Genomic DNA, 13,528 nt, shown 5'->3' with positions numbered 1-13,528 from the left:
CCCCCTAAGCACCTTGGCTGCTGCCGGCCTTCTTCCGGTCCTGGATCTAGATCTATCTAACCCTGGGTCGAGCACGGTGTTGAAGTCCCCCCCCATTACCAGGTTTCCTACCTCCAGGTCCGGGATGCGTCCCAGCATCCGCTTCATAAATCCCGCATCATCCCAGTTCGGGGCATATATGTTGACCAGCACGGCCTCCATTACCTGCAGTCTGCCACTCACAATCACATATCTGCCCCCGCTGTCCGCTACAATGTTCCTAGCCTCGAACGACACCTGTTTCCCCACCAATATGGCCACCCCTCTATTCTTTGCTTCCAGCCCTGAGTGGAACACCTGTCCCACCCATCCTTTCCTTAACCTAACCTGGTCCGCCACCTTTGGATGTGTCTCTTGAAGCATCTGCCTTCAGCCCTTTAAGTGCGCGAACACTTGGGGCCCTCTTAATCGGCCCATTTAGGCCTCACGTTCCACGTGATCAGCCGGACTGGGGGGCCGCCCGCCCCCCTCCCCTGTCGACTAGCCATCACCCTCTCTGGGCCAGTCCCACGTCCCGGAATGGGAGCGGGGCGGTAGGGGGAGCTGTGCCATGGGGGGGCGGGATGGCTCTAGAAAGCACGGGTTTCTTTTTCGTTTCCCGCGCCAGAGACATGATGGCGTGAAGATAGGCGCAAGGAGGATGGGAGTTCCTCACACTGGGGGGGGGGGGGGGGGGTCAAGGAGAGAGCGGGAGACACACACACATAGACAGGCGGACACACACAGTCGGTCAAACACACGTAGGTGGTCATGCACACACAGATGGACACACACACACAGATGGACACACACACACAGGCGGACACGCACACACAGATGGACACACACACACACACACGGACACGCGCACACAGATGGACAAACACACTCACACACAGATGGACAAACACACTCACACACAGACGGACACACGCACAGCTGGTCATGCACATACACAGACGGACACGCACACACAGATGGACACACACTCACACACACGGACACGCACACACAGATGGACAAACACACTCACACACAGATGGACAAACACACTCACACACAGACGGACACACGCACAGCTGGTCATGCACATACACAGACGGACACGCACACACAGATGGACACACACACACACACACGGACACGCACACACAGATGGACAAACACACTCACACACAGATGGACAAACACACTCACACACAGACGGACACACGCACAGCTGGTCATGCACATACACAGACGGACACGCACACACAGATGGACACACACTCACAGATGGACATGCACACACAGATGGACACGCACACACAGATGGACACGCACACACAGACGGACATGCACACATTGATGGACACACACACAGATGGACACACGCACACAGATGGGCACACACACACAGACGGACACAAACACACAGATGGACACACACACACAGACGGACACACACACAGACAGACACACACACACATAGACAGACAGACACACACACACACAGTCGGTCAAACACACACAGATGGACACACGCACACACACGCACACACAGATGGACAAACACACTCACACACAGATGGACACACGCACAGCTGGACATGCACATACACAGACAGACACGCACACACAGATGGACACACATACACACAGACGGACACATACATAGATGGACACACACACAGATGGACATGCACACACATATGGACACACACACAGATGGACATGCACACACATATGGACATGCACACAGATAGACACGCACACACAGATGGACACACACACACAGATGGACACATGGACACACACAGATGGACACATGGACACACACACAGATGGACACATACATAGATGGACACACACACAGATGGACACGCACACACATATGGACATGCACACAGATGGACACGCACACACAGATGGACACACATACACACAGACACACACACATAGATGGACACATGGACACACACACAGATGGACACACACACACACATGGACACGCACACACAGTGTTTGACCAGCAGCCTTGACTGCACATGGGCAGTTTAAGAGGTCGATCACATGATGCCATTGGCCGTTTGGGCAGGTTAGCGGGCAGTGTAACTCCACAGCCTGGAGTGTTCACACCTTCTCAATAAAGCCCTTTGCTGCTTTGAATCTCTGAGACCTGCAGACATAATTTTAAAACCACCACATTAATTAAAATGGTCGCTACACGAGAGGCCGGCCACTGGGGGAACCAAACAAAACTGTGGCTCCGAAGGAAATAACTTTGGAAAGAAGCTCGCCGGAAAAACCAGGCACCAAAACCCACGATGGAGTAGTGGAAACATTGCAGGTCACGATTCCCTGAAACCTTTAGTCATCGCAGAAAGGTTCAGGTTTTATAAACACAGCCAAGAAGGAGGGGAATCGATTACAGCTTGTACCCAACTTGAAAAGACTGGCTGAACACTGTGAATTCAGGGATGTGTTAAACGATACCAACAGCACAGTGGTTAGCACTTCTGCCTCACAACGCCAGGGACACCCGGCTTGGGTGACTGTCTGTGCGGTGTCTGCACGTTCTCCCCGTGTCTGCGCGGGTTTCCTCCGGGTGCTCCGGTTTCCTCCCACAGTCCAAAGGTGTGCAGGTTAGGTGGATCGGCCGTGCTAAATTGCCCCTTAGTGTCCAAAGGTTAAGTGGGGGTCACGGGGATAGGGTGGGGGAGTGGGCCGAGATAGTGTGCTCCTTCAGAGGCTCGATGAGCCGAATGGCCTCCATGTGCACTGGAGGGATTCGATGGTTCGATGATCAGAGATAGATTAGTCTGTGGTTTACAGAGCCAAGCTGTTCAAAAGTGGTTGTTCAGCCAAAGCAACCTGACCTTAAAGAAGCTTCAGAAGGAATTAGCAACTAACGGCGGTCAAAGGTTGAGTTGAAGCACAAGAATTCGCAAAATGTCAACTGTGACTCAAACGCAGACACAGACTCTCGCTTACTATCAGTGTGTAAAAACCGGACACTCAGCAGCAGATTGTTGGTGCAAATACATCGTGAGCAGGAATTGTGGCAGAAAGGCCACATTGAGCTTGTTCCTTGGAGAAAGAAATAAGCTTCAGGCAAAAGTTGCAAGGAGCCAGAGCTGAATAAATCAATGAGAAACTGAATAAAGTAAAAGTGTCCACGTGGAACAAAAAGGACGAGAAAAACTCAATTCAGAGTCCACAGATGAATAGACATTAAAGGTACTGTCTACTGTTAGTGAAACAAACCATTACTGGGCGGTCAGTCACACAATCAAATCACAGAATAATTAAAAAGATCATAAATTTAGAGTACCCAATTATTATTTTTCCAATTAAGGGGCAATTTAGCGCGGCCAATCCACCTACCCTGCACATCTTTGGGTTGTGGGGGTGAAACCCGTGCAGACACGGGGAGAATGTGCAAACACCACGCGGACAGTGACCCAGGGCCGGGATCGAACCCGGGTCCTCGGCTCCATGAGGCAGCAGTGCTAACCACTGCGCCCCCGTGCCACCCAGAATCACAGAGTCACAGAATAATCCAGCACAGAAGAGGCCCTTCGGCCCATCGAGTCCGCACCGATGCATGAAAAACCCTTGACCTGCCCACTTAATCCCATTGGCCAGCGCTAGGCCCACAGCCTGGAATGTTATGATGTGCCAAGTGCTCATCCAGGTACTTTTTAAAGGATGTGAGGCAACCCGCCTCTCCCACCCTCCCAGGCAGTGCGTTCCAGACCGTCAACACTCTCTGGGTAAAACGTTTTCCCTCAAATCCTCCCTCAACATCCTGCCCCTCACCTTGAACTTGTGTCCCTCTCGTAACTGACCCTTCAACTCAGGGGAACAGCTGCTCCCTATCCACCCTGTCCATGCCCCTCATAACCTTGTTCACCTCGATCAGGTCGCCCCTCAGTCTTCTCTGCTCCAGCAAAAACAACCCGAGCCTATCCAACCTCTCTTCATAACTTAAATGTCCCATCTCAGGCAACATCCTGGTGAATCTCCTCTGCTCCCCCTCCAGCGCAATCACATCCTTCCTATAATGTGACGGCCAGAATTGCACACAGTGCTCCAGCTGTGGCCTCACCAAAGTAACTCCAACATGACCTCCCTGCTTTTGTAATCTATGCACGATTGATAAAGGCAAGTGTCCCATATGCCTTTTTCAACACCCTATTAACCTGCCTTTGGGTTGCACGGTGGTTAGAACAGTTGCTTCACAGCTCCAGGGTCCCAGGTTCGATTCTCGGCTTGGGTCACTGTCTGTGCGGGGTCCGCACGTTCTCCCCGTCTCTGCGTGGGTTTCCTCCGGGTGCTCCGGTTTCCTCCCACAAGTCCTGACAGACGCGCTGTTCGGTAATTTGGACATTCTGAATTCTCCCTCTGTGTACCCGAACAGGCGCCGGAATGTGGCGACTGGGGGCTTTTCACAGTAACTTCATTGCAGTGTTAACTTAAGCCTACATCTGACAAGAATAAAGATTATTATTACTATTCTGCCTTCAGATATCTACGGGTTCTGGTATAAAGCTGGCCGGCACTTCCTCAGAGGAGTAACTTGTATGAAAGTCTCTGTATCTAACTTAAATAAACCTATTCATCCTGCGACTGGTGTGGACTCCTTCCTTTGGGGATGGTTACAATGGATAACGAGGAGAACAGTGTCACAGTTGGTCAGTTTGGATTCAAAATCTTTGTTGAAATTGGAAATTCCATTTGCCGTAGGTCTGTTTCTTGTGTGGAGCATTGTTAAAGGTGCATTTGATCAAAGGTACATTTTATCTTGCAAAGCGTCAGCATTCGGGCCGTCCTCCTCGGAGAGAAGGCGGCTCAGAGGAGCTGGACAGAGTAGACGAGGAGAAACTGTTCCCCCTCGTAAAAGGAGCAAGAACAAAAGTCTAAAGTGATTTGCAAAAGAAGCAAATGTGATGCGAGAAAAGGGGAAAGTCGGGGAATGTCACTCAGTCATGGGGCGTGATCGGGCGGCCTCGTTGTGCCCAATTCGGTGATGCAATTATCATAGAATTTACAGTGCAGAAGGAGGCCATTCGGCCCATCGAGTCTGCACCGGCTCTTGCGCACGGAGGGATCGGGGCACCATTTCAAAATGCCGGTCTGATCTCTGAGGAGCCGTCCTTCCCGGCCAATTCAGCTCCCCATTGCTGAAAACATTTCTAAGTGTGGGTAGACTGGGGAGAAACTTCCCAAGGCCTCAGAGAAATGATTGTGTGGTTGGATAGTGGCGTGAATCTCACCGAAAAGCTGGCGAGGAACACCCTGCCAAACCCCCCCCAAATTATCTTTTTCCGTTAAATCACAAGCCATGGTGTTCGTTTGGAGAGCTGTTGAAGACACATGGGGAAAACGCAGCGGCCTTCCGACTGGGGTGGGTGCAGTGAACAAAGAACAAAGAAAAGTACAGCACAGGAACAGGCTCTTCGGCCCATCAAGCCCGTGCCGACCATGCTGCCCGTCTAAACTAAAATCTTCTACACTTCCGGGATCCGTATTCCCCTATTCACATCCTGTTCATGTATTTGTCAAGACACCCCTTAAACGTCACTATCGTACCTGCTTATTTCATAGAATTTACAGTGCAGAAGGAGGCCATTCAGCCCATCGAGTCTGCACCGGCTCTTGGAAAGAGCACCCTACCCAAGGTCTACACCTCCACCCTATCCCCATAACCCAGTAACCCCACCCAACACTAAGGGCAATTTTGGATACTAAGGGCAATTTATCAAAGCCAATCCACCTAACCTGCACATCTTTGGACTGTGGGAGGAAACCGGAGCACCCGGAGGAAACTCACGCACACACGGGGAGGATGTGCAGACTCCGCACAGACAGTGACCCAAGCCGGGAATCGAACCTGGGACCCTGGAGCTGTGAAGCAATTGTGCTATCCACAATGCTACCGTGCTTCCACCACCTCCTCCGGCAGCGAGTTTCAGGCACCCACTACCCTCTGTGTAAATACTTTCCCTCGCACATCTCCTCTAAACTTTGCCCCTTGCACCTTAAACCTATGAACCCTAGTAATTGACTCTTCCACACTTGGAAAAAGCTTCTGACTATCCACCCTGTCCATGCCCCCCATCATTTTGTAGATTTCTATCAGGTCGTCCCTCAACCTCCGTCATTCCAGTGAGAACAAACCGAGTTTATCCAAACTCTCCACATAGCTAATGCCCTCCATACCTGGCAACATCCTGGTAAACCTCTTCTGTACCCTCGTCAAAGTCTCCACATCCTTCTGGTAGTGTGGTGACCAGAATTGAACACTATATTCCAAGTGTGGTCTAAGGTTCTATACAGCTGCAGCAAGACTTGCCAATTTGTACACTCAATGCCCTGACTGATGAAGGCAAGCATGCCGTATGCCTTCTTGACTACCTTCTCCACCAGTATTGCCACTTTCAGTGACCTGTGGACCTGTACACCCAGATCCCTCTGCCTGTCAAAACTCTGAAGGGTTCTGCCATTTACTGTATATTTCCCACCTGCATTAGACCTAACAAAATGCATTACTTCACATTTGACCGGATTAAACTCCATCTGCCAACTGTCCGCCCAAGTCTCCAACCGATCTATATCGTGCTATATCCTCTGACGGTCCTCATCGCTATCCGCAATTCCACCAACCTTTGTGTCTTCCACAAACTTACTAATCAGATCAGTTACATTTTCCTCTAAATCATTTCTATATACTACAAACAGCAAAGGTCCCAGCACTGATCCCTGTGGAACACCACTAGTCACAGCCCTCCATTCAGAAATGCACCCTTCCACTGCTACCCTCTGCCTTCAATAACCGTGCCAGCTCTGTATACATCTTGCCAGCTCACCTCTGATCCAGTATGACTTTACCTTCTGTACCAGTCTGCCATGAGGAACCTTGTCAAAGGCCTTACTGAAGTCCATGTAGACACCATCCACTGCCCTCCCCTCATTAATCATCTTCATCACTTACTTGAAAAACTCGATCCTCGGGTGCTTCCCATCCTCCCCTCCCCCACACACAAACGCCATGATCAGTTTGTTAAGAGTGTTGAAAAAGGCCTTGGGGATGCAGATCAGCAGGGATCTAAAAAGGAAGCAGAACCTGGGCAGTATGCTCATTCTGACTGTCTGTAGTCTCCCTGCGAGGGAGAATGGGAATGGGCCCAGGGAACGAGCCCCACCCCTTTCCCCTCCACACCCCTTTCCCCTCCACCCCTTTCCCCTCCATCCCATTTTCACTCCTTCCTGTAATGTTCTTGTTGGATGGCCTGATTTATATTACAAGAACACTGTAGCTTAAGCTATAAATGATTTCTGTCAAATATACACAAAACAACAGAAGAATAACAGTATGATTATGCACACGCAACCTCTCTCCCAGCTCCCTAGTCAGTCTCAGGTCACCTGACTCTAACATTCACTTATATACTAATGAGGCTCCTAGTGGTCAGTCGGTGTATTACAACACAACATGATATCACTATAGCACGGCAGTACGGTAGCATAGTGGTTAGCACAATTGCTTCACAGCTCCAAGGTCCCAGTTTCGATTCCCGGCTTGGGTCACTGTCTGTGCGGAGTCTGCATGTTCTCACCGTGTCTGCGTGGGTTTCCTCTGGGTTCTCCGGTTTCCTCCCACAGTCCAAAGATGTGCAGGTTAGGTGGATTGGCCATGCTAAATTGCCCTTAGTGTCCAAAATTGCCCTTAGTGTTGGGTGGGGTTACTGTGTGTGGGCTTGGGTAGGGTGCTCTTTCCAAGAGCCGGTGCAGACTCGATGGGCCAATTGGCCTCCTTGTGCACTGTAAATTCTATGTCCATGACATCCCCTTTCCTTTGAATGAATAAATTAATACATTATCATCAGTATATTTACATGTGAGTCTAACAGTATTAATTTAAAAAGAAAATCTAAAACTGGTTTAACAAATGTATATATGTACATATAAGAACAGCAAGCATATTATGTACAAATAGTCCAAATCTACAAATTGAGTCGATCAGGTTTTCTCCTGATTCTGTTTGACCTTGCTGCTGCAAACTTGTAGATTCAATGTTCTCCATGACATTCGCATGCTCCGGAACTGCTGAACTATCTGACACTGCAGCTGACGTGGATTCGGATGTAGATGCATCATCCATCACGTTGTTGTGAAAGTCCTCTCTGGATTTCAGGCGCGCGCAACAATTTCTTCTTGAAACCAACCCTTCCTCTGTCTGTACATTGCAGGAACGAGCTGCTACTTCTTCAAGTACAATGGCTTTTCTCGACCAATTGCCCGAATCTCCTATTCTCACACTGTCATCATTACTCCGAGGTGGTAAAATTCTAGACACTCTATCAGAGTTCCGTTTTTGTTTCTCTTTAATGTTTACATTTCCTGCAGTGTACCACTGCATTCTCCTCCTTCTTTTCCAAGTATGGAAGTGTGGTACGCAACCTTCTATTCATGAGTAACTCTGCTACCGATCTACCTTGTGACAATGGTAACGCTTTGTAACGTGATCTAGCGAGATACGGATCGAATTGGCTGTCCATTACTTTCTGTAATGATTGTTTTACAATATGTACACTTTTTCCGTTAAGATCTTTGGGCTCCATGCCTATACGAGCATCACCATTTTTTCGGAGTTTTCTCCTCCAAGAAGATGCCGCCATTACTGAGAAACGTTTCGGAATGCTGTGCTGCCAGCTCGTGAGCCTGACAGATCTTTACCATTTGTTAAAAAGACAGCTCCCATTCCCTCAGCAACCGCTTCCCTCAGCTTATTTCCATTCACACCATACACAATCTGGCCCCGAATCAGGGAAGATTCCACCGCAGAAAAAGTACAGGTTTTAGCTTTGAACTGTAGATCAGTGATGAACTGATCTCTGGACTCTTCTGTGTTCTGTAAACATGATCTAAACACATAACGTTCACAAATTTCATTCTTTCTGGGGGTGCAATGTTCATCAAATATTCGAATTACTTTGTTAACATTCTTACTATCTTCATCGTTTGCAAATTTAAACATATTAAACACAGCAATTGTTTTGGGCCCTGCCACTGATAGGAGTATTGCTACTGTACGCGAATATGATTGATCTCCTAAATTTACTGCGGTAAGAAACAGATTAAATTGTTGTTTAAAAACACGCCAATTGCTGACCATATTACCATGAAATGTGAGACTCATTGGTGGCTTCAATGACTTGCAGTCTGCAAAATCTCCAAATCTCTGTGGACCCTTTGGAAGGCTCATAGTTTTTTTGCAGTGTTTAATATCATCCAATCCTGGTACCATGCAATGTTCTTGTCGGATGGCCTGATTTATATTACAAGAACACTTGTAGCTACAGCTAAAAATGGTTTATTTACATTGACTGTGGGTCAAATATATTTAAATCAGATGAATAACAGTATGAACATGCATAAGCAACCTCTCTCCCAGCTCCCTAGTCACTCTGAGCTCACGTGACTCGAACATTCACTTACATACTAATGAGACTCCCAGTGATCAGTGGGTGAATTGCAACACAAACATGATAAAACAACACACTTTCCCCTCTGCCCCATTTCACCACGCCCTCCTTTCCACTCCCACTCATTTCCCCACATTCCCCCTCTCTCTTCCCACCACACTCTTCTTTCACCTCCTCCCCTTTTCCCCTCCCCCTCATCCTTTACCCTCCCCATCCTCCTCTTCCCCTCACCCTTCTCCTCCTCTCTTCCCCCTCCCCCTCCTCCTTTCCCCATCCCCCTATTTCCCCTCCCTCCTCCTCCACCTTTCCCCCTCCACCTCCTTTCCCCTCCCCCTCCTTTCCCACTCCCCCTCATCATTTCCCCTCCTCTTCTTTCCCCTCCCCCCTTTCCCCCCTCCCCCTCCTTTCCCACTCCCCCCTCATCATTCCTCCTCCTCTTTCCCCTCCCCCTTCCCCTCTTCTTTCCCCTCCCCGCCCCTCCTCTTTCCCCCTCCCCCCCCTCCTCTTTCCCCCTCCTCCTCCTCTTTCCCCCTCCCCCTCCTCTTCCCCATCCTCTTTCCCCCCTCCCCTTTTCCCCCCTCCACCTCCTCTTTCCCCCCTCCCCCTCCTCTTTCCCCCCTCCCCCTCCTTTCACACTCCCCCCTCATCATTCCTCCTCCTCTTTCCCCTCCCCCTTCCCCTCTTCTTTCCCCTCCCCACCCCTCCTCTTTCCCCCTCCCCCCTCCTCTTTCCCCCTCCTCCTCCTCTTTCCCCCTCCCCCTCCTCTTCCCCATCCTCTTTCCCCCCCCTCCCCTTTTCCCCCCTCCACCTCCTCTTTCCCCCCTCCCCCTCCTCTTTCCCCCCCTCCCCCTCCTTTCACACTCCCCCCTCATCATTCCTCCTCCTCTTTCCCCTCTTCTTTCCCCTCCCCACCCCCTCCTCTTTCCCCCTCCCCCTCCTCTTTCCCCCTCCTCCTCCTCTTTCCCCCTCCCCCTCCTCTTTCCCCCTCCCCCTCCTCTTCCCCATCCTCTTTCCCCCCCTCCCCTTTTCCCCCCTCCACCTCCTCTTTCCCCCCTCCCCCTCCTCTTTCCCCCCTCCCCCTCCTTTCCCACTCCCCCTCCTCTTCTTTCCCGTCCCTCCTTTCCCCCCCTCCCCCTCCTCTTTCCCCCTCCCCTTCCCCCTCCTCTTTCCCCCCTCCCCCTCCTCTTCCCCCTCCCCCTCCTCTTTTCTCCCCTCCCCCTCCTCTTTTCCCCCCTCCCCCTCCTCTTTCCCCCTCCCCCTCCTCTTTCCCCCTCCCCCTCCTCTTTCCCCCTCCCCCTCCTCCCTCCCCCTTCCCTTTCCCCCCTCCCCCTCCTCTTTTCCCCCCTCCCCCTCCTCTTTCCCCCCTCTCCCTCCTCTTTCCCCCCTCCCCCTCCTCTTCCCCCCTCCTCTTTCCCCCCTCCGCCTCCTCCCCTCCGCTTTCCCCCTCCCCCTTCCCTTTCCCCCTCCCCCTCCTCGTTCCCCCCTCCCCCTCCTCTTTCCCCCTCCCCCTCCTCTTTCCCCCCTCCCCCTCCTCTTTCCCCCCTCCCCCTCCTCTTTCCCCCCTCCCCCTCCTCTTCCCCCCTCCTCTTCCCCCCTCCCCTCCTCTTTCCCCCCTCCCCCTCCTCTTTCCCCCCTCCCCCTCCTCTTTCCCCCCTCCCCCTCCTCTTCCCCCCTCCCCCTCCTCTTTCCCCCCTCCCCCTCCTCTTCCCCCCTCCCCCTCCTCTTTCCCCCCCCTCCCCCTCCTCCCCTCCGATTTCCCCCTCCCCTTCCCCCTCCCCCTCCCCTTTCCCCCCTCCTCGTTCCCCCCTCCCTTTCCCCCCTCCCCCTCCTCTTTCCCCTCCTCTTCCCCCTCCCCCTCCTCTTTCCCCCCTCCCCCCTCCTCTTCCCCCCTCCCCCTCCTCTTTCCCCCTCCTCCTCTTCCCCCCTCCTCTTCCCCCCTCCCCCCTCCTCTTCCCCCTCCCCCTCCTCTTCCCCCTCCCCCTCCTCTTTCCCCCCCTCCCCCTCCTCCTCTTTCCCCCTCCTCTTCCCCCCTCCCCCTCCTCTTCCCCCCTCCCCCTCCTCTTCCCCCCTCCTCTTCCCCCCTCCCCCCTCCTCTTCCCCCCATCTCTTTCTCCCCCTCCTCTTTCCCCCCTTCCCCTCCTCTTTCCCCCTCCCCCTCCTCTTTCCCCCCTCCCCCTCCTCTTTCCCCCCCTCCCCCTCCTCTCCCCCCCTATCTCTTTCCCATCTCCCCTTTCCCCCCTCCCCCTCCCTCCTCCCCTTTCCCCCCTCCCCTCCCCCTTCCCCCTCCCCTCCCCTTCCCCCCTCCCCTCCCCCTCCCCTTTCCCCCCTCCTCGTTCCCCCCTCCCTTTCCCCCCTCCCCCTCCTCTTTCCCCCTCCTCTTTCCCCTCCCCCTCCTCTTTCCCTCCCCCCCCTCCCCTCCCCCCCTCCCCCTCCTCTTCCCCCCTCCCCTCTCTTCCCTCCTCCTCTTTCCCCCCTCCTCTTCCCCCCTCCCCCTCCTCTTCCCCCTCCCCCTCCTCTTCCCCCCTCCCCCTCCTCTTTCCCCCCTCCCCCTCCTCCTCTTTCCCCCTCCTCTTCCCCCCCTCCCCCTCCTCTTCCCCCCTCCCCCTCCTCTTCCCCCCTCCTCTTCCCCCCTCCCCCTCCTCTTCCCCCCATCTCTTTCTCCCCCTCCTCTTTCCCCCCTTCCCCTCCTCTTTCCCCCTCCCCCCTCCTCTTTCCCCCCTCCCCCTCCTCTTTCCCCCCTCCCCCTCCTATCCCCCCCTATCTCTTTCCCATCTCCCCTTTCCCCCCTCCCCCTCCCTCCTCCCCTTTCCCCCCTCCCCTCCCCCTTCCCCCCTCCCCTCCCCTTCCCCCCTCCCCTCCCCCTTCCCCCTCCTTCTTTCCCCCCTCCTTTCCCCCCTCCTTTCCCCCCTCCTTCTTTCCCTCCCCCTCCTTCTTTCCCACCCCCCTCCTTCTTTCCTCCCCCTCCTTCTTTCCCTCCCCCTCCTTCTTTCCCTCCCTCTCCTTCTTTGCCCCCTCCCTCCTTCTTTCCTCCCTCCTTCTTCACTCCCCCTCCTTCTTTCCCCCCTCCTTCTTTCCTCCCCCTCCTTCTTTTCCCCCTCCTCCTTCTTTCCCCCCTTCTTCCCCCCCTTCTTTCCCACCCCCTTCTTTCCTCCCCCTCCTTCTTCCCCCCTCCTTCTTTCCCCCCCGCTTCTTTCCCCCCTCCTTTCCTCCCCCTCCTTCTTTCCCCCCCTCCCCCTCCTTCTTTCCCCCCTCCCCCTCCTTCTTTCACCCCCTCCCCCTCCCTTCTTTCCTCCCCCCTCCTTCTTTCCTCCCCCCCTCCTTCTTCCCCCCCTTCTTTCCTCCCTCCTCTTTCTTTCCCCCCCTCCTCCTTCTTTCCTCCCCCTCCTCCTTCTTTCCTCCCCCTCCTCCTTCTTTCCCCCCTCCTCCTTCTTTCCCCCCTCCTCCTTCTTTCCCCCCCTCCTTCTTCCCCCCCCTCCTCCTTCTTTCCCCCCCCTCCTTCTTCCCCCCTCTCCTCCTTCTTCCCCCCCTCCTCCTTCTTTCCCTCCCCCCTCCTTCTTTGCCCCCTCCCTCCTTCTTTCCTCCCCTCCTTCTTTCCCCCCCCCCCTCCTTCTTTCCTCCCCCTCCTTCTTTCCCCCCTCCTCTTCTGAGCATACAAAATGATCAGGGGGTTGGATAGGGTGGACAGTGAGAGCCTTCTCCGGCGGATGGATATGGCTGGCACGAGGGGACATAACTTTAAACTGAGGGGTAATAGATATAGGACAGAGGTCAGAGGTAGGTTCTTTACGCACAGAGTAGTGAGGCCGTGGAATGCCTACCTGCTACAGTAGTGAACTCGCCAAACATTGAGGGCATTTAAAAGTTTATTGGATAAACATATGGATGATAATGGCATAGTGTAGGTTAGATGGCTTTTGTTTCGGTGCAACATCGTGGGCCGATGAGGGCCTGTACTGCGCTGTATTGTTCTATGTTCTTTCCCCCGTCCTCCTTCTTTCCCCCCTCTCCCCCTCCTTCCTCCCCTCCCCCTCCCTTCTTCC

The sequence above is a fragment of the Scyliorhinus torazame genome, chromosome 25 (assembly GCF_047496885.1).
Source record: "Scyliorhinus torazame isolate Kashiwa2021f chromosome 25, sScyTor2.1, whole genome shotgun sequence".
Classification (NCBI taxonomy): domain Eukaryota; kingdom Metazoa; phylum Chordata; class Chondrichthyes; order Carcharhiniformes; family Scyliorhinidae; genus Scyliorhinus; species Scyliorhinus torazame.
This window is presented reverse-complemented; position numbering follows the sequence as displayed.